Below are 4266 nucleotides of genomic sequence, written 5' to 3' on the forward strand. Positions count from 1 at the left end.
CACTCTCACATTCTCACACTGGTGGAGGCAGCTACAGGTGTAGCCACAGCTGCCCTGGGGCAGACTGACAGAAGCGAGGCTGCCATATCGTGCCATCGGTCCCTCTGGCCATCACCAGGCAACGGGTGAAGTGTCTTGCCCAAGGACACAACGACCGAGATTGTCCGAGCCGGGGCTCGAACTGCCAACTCTTGAGCCACCATAGCCCACAGTTCAGGTTTGTGTCGTAGTGTTATCCACCCTCATTTCTGTTTGTAGTTCACCCATCGTAAATAAAACGCTGACTCACATCAAGCCAGTTCCTGCATTTTGGGTTCTTTTCTCCCACACACCACACGACTGCCGCCGCAGCCGTGACGCAATCTTTCTATTGGAGATTAAGTATCGGAATTTCAGGAGCGGGACCACGCCTCCAAACACGCTGCCTCCCTGTGATTGGTGGAGAATATAAAAGGCTGCTATGATTTAATTGTAGAAATACAGATTGGCTACCTAAGTGGAGATGACATATAAGATGCCATGCTGTCTGTGTGTGTGTAATAAAATATGGGTGAAATAACTGCATCAAGACTAAAAATAAGCAAATATACATTACATATGGGATTCACTGTATAGTCAACAATTTCAAATTTTATAACACTCATTGTCATTTTGGTTTTGTTTATCAAATGTTTATATTTTAAGGTGTATTTGTTGAAGTCGAGTACTCAAAGAACATGTTTACTCATTAACATTTATTATTTTTAGAACAGACACTAGACACAAGAGGATGAATGCAGAGGTATTTGTTATAATTATTTTAATTATGAAATGGAAATTTTTCTATTGTTTTTTTTTTAATATGAAAAGTAAAAGTAACAAAGAGATAAAGGATGATACGACACACAAGAAGAGATCAGTACCACAAGAAAAACTGCATCAAACACTCAGTGATTGACATCAGGACTGGGAACACTGGTCTCTCCTGAGTGGCTCTGAGACCAGAGTGTGGGAGCCCTGGGTGGCCTCACAGGTCACAGAGCCCACCTTCATCCAGTGGTCTGCAGGGAGCCTCAGGGTGCTGCTCCAGCTGTAGAGGCCGTCGTTCTCCTGCACCACGGGGCTCCTGCTCTCCTCCCAGCTGATGCTGCCACTGCCATCCACCTTCCAGGACAGCCTCCAGTCTGAGGGGAAGCCCTTGTTGGCCAGACACATGAGCGTGGCCTTCCCCTGTTTCAGCTCCTCACTGGAGGGACCCAGCACCTTCAGGGCGGGGCGGGTATCACCTAGGAAACACCAATCAGCTTAGAGGACAGGAACCACAATTTGATTTTCTCCGTTAAGAAGTTTCTGTCAGGTGTTTTTTCTGCTCCACCAGTCATTAACTCACACATTGTTTCACTTCCCTTTAAGAAACCTCTCATGCATATCAGCACAGAGAGAATCATCACACAGTTTGAGTTGAAATATGTTCAAACTACACTGGAAATAAAAGAAGCAGATGTGGAAACATTTACAGCAGAAGTTTGGCTTTAAAATGATTAGAAGTCTGAATTATAAATAACTGATGAAGTGGAAACAAAGACAGTCCCCCGTGTCATTACACCAAAAATGTTCGTTGTTTAGACATTTTATTGACAAAGTCACACAACTGGAAAATAAATCTGAAACGGTCTTTGACACAATAAAAAAGACCAATGATATATATATATATATATATAGATATATATATATCTATATATATATATACTAAATTTTGCTCTACAAGGGCCTGATTTCCACTTACGAGGACAATTTAAAACTAATGTCTTCATATGTGACTCTCATTTTTCTTAGAAACAAAAATCAGGTTAAAGAAAATCTGGTAATTCTTTGTTTTTACATTCATTGGGTTCCAATCAGCCCAAATATCAAAGAGAAATTAAAAATGCATCCCATGGAAGAGTTCGGGTCTTAGGAGGTTAAACGTCCTATTTTTGGTTAACAAAGAAAACGTTCATTGTTCAAATAACAGTTGATGTTGTGAAAATTCTGAAACTAATACCAGGATAAATAACTTTTTTCTTCTCTATAATAAAAGTTATTTCTATTTCAGTTTGACAGAAATGGAGATAAAAAAAAAATATTGACGTTGCAGAGCTAATCTGAATTAGCCCTGTTAAAGAGGGCAAACATGTATCCTGAAACTATTTAAAATAAAAAATACATTTCTAACAAGTAATAAAAAACTAATATTTATTAATAAACAGTTTAATTAACTTACTTCCAACATCCAGTCTGGTTCCTCCACCAAAAGTCCACCACAGTGATACAAACTCATTGAGGCGCCGTACAAAAAAATCTCTGACTGTAGAGAGACACGGCTCTCTGACTCTGAAACAAACAAACTCAACAAAATCATTCACAGTCTGCACAGCAGCCATGACTCAGCTGATACAAATATTAGTTTAAATACAGTTAAATCCAAACATGTTTGGATGATGACACATTTTTACAATTTTACTTTGTACATCAACAGAGTGAAATCTGACTTAAACACTTCAGACTTGACTGAAATCCAGACCTTCAAGGCCCATAAAACTGCTTATCCACGTCGAGTTTTGTATCAGCTGTTTAGGAATCTCAGCCATATTTAGACATCGTCCCACATTTTCAGAGGCACACAATTAATTGGACAAACCAAGATAATTATTAATAAAACAGTTTTTAATATTTGGATGAAAATCCTCTGTAGACCATCACTACCTACTGCCTTGAATACATGGAGATCACCAAATGCTGTGTCCTTCTTTGAGATGCTCTACCAGGCCTTTACTGAAGCCATCTTCAATTTCAATTTCTGATTTGACCATTGAAGAATATCCTATTTCTTTGCCAGAGGAAGTCGTGGGTGTTTTTACAGTTTTCTTTGAGCCATTATCCATTTGCACTGTGAAGGGTCGTCCACTGATTGTGTAGCACTTGGTTGAATGTGAGCAGAGAGTAAAGATGTGTACACTTCATCCTGCTACCTGTATCAGCATCCACATCATCAATAAACACTAGTGCCCCAGCTACACTGGCAGCCATGCACATCAGTGCCAAAACATTGGCTCCACCCTCTTTGACAGGTGATGTGATTTTCTTCAGATCAGTTTTTCTCCTTTGTAATCCAATCGTGCTGAAAAAACGTCATCTTGGAACTGTTCCTGCTCTTTTAAATGTTTAACTGACAAAGTCTAATCCAGTCCTCCAGTTCTTCTGGGTAACCAGTGGTTTGCAACCAGTAACAGTTTCCTTTCATGAACATGACTCTTGATCTCCTGACAGTAGACTTTGAGTATGATACAACTACCTGGGTTGGCTGTAGCTCAGAAGCATCTGTCCAGTGCATCTATCTGAGTCTGAATGTTTGTAAGTGTTATATAGAAAGCACCTACATAAGAAAAGCATAGAAACAATTCTTGTATTTCTTTGTGGGTGAATGAGACACGTTGTGTAAAGAGTAGCCCAAAGCTCAGATAGAGCTCTGAGTGCTCAGACTACAACACAAAAGCACTGTAAACGAACCGGTCCATTTCCCTCCCAAAGAGTGTTTTAGACCCATCAATGGGCTCCATAGTTACATCAGGAGAAGACTTAACGTCGACCCCACCCCCGAATTTTTTTTTTCTCAAAACATGTTGGCCGATTGAAATGACACCTATGAATTTGCATTGTGATGACTGCTTATGTAATCCTGTTAGAGTTAGTGTGAAAAAACACAAACAAAGGGATGAACTGAAAAAAGGAGCTTTATTTGCTAAAACACAAAACTGAAAATAGGAACAAGGAGTAAAGTGGGTGTAGTGTGGGCCTCAAGGAAACACGGCTACAAGCAGAAATAGACTGAGGATTTAAATCAGGATAACGAGGGGACGGGCAACAGTTGGGAACACAGGACGAACAAATGAGACATAATGAGATGAGGGGGAAGCAAAACTATATACAATACACGTGAGACAAGGACTACCAAAATAAAACAGGAAACACAACATAGAGACAGAGAGCGAGGGACAGCGAGGGGGTAACATGATGAGCTGGAGAGAAGACACAGACGAGACCAAGAGAACCAGGACACGAAAGGGAACAGACTAAATAAGTAGAAATATAAACAATTAAAGTAGGAAGCACAAATCAAGACTAAGAAACAAAATCACCACAATAATAAATAACCAAGGTCCAAAAAAACACAAAAACACTGGGTCAAAGACACAGGACACTCCTGAATAGTGGCGCTTGACAAGATCATCAGGCAGGTGTGTGATT

At 40.1% G+C, this 4266-nt stretch overlaps 1 pseudogene; it reads right to left on the bottom strand.

The window, feature by feature from the left end:
* Positions 1-939: 939 nt before the first annotated feature.
* LOC146492586 (Ig kappa-b4 chain C region pseudogene) lies at positions 940-3048 on the bottom strand (annotated as a pseudogene).
* Positions 3049-4266: the final 1218 nt, after the last annotated feature.

This window comes from Neolamprologus multifasciatus, chromosome 22 (genome assembly GCF_963576455.1).
Source record: "Neolamprologus multifasciatus chromosome 22, fNeoMul1.2, whole genome shotgun sequence".
In the NCBI taxonomy this organism is placed as follows: Eukaryota; Metazoa; Chordata; class Actinopteri; order Cichliformes; family Cichlidae; genus Neolamprologus; species Neolamprologus multifasciatus.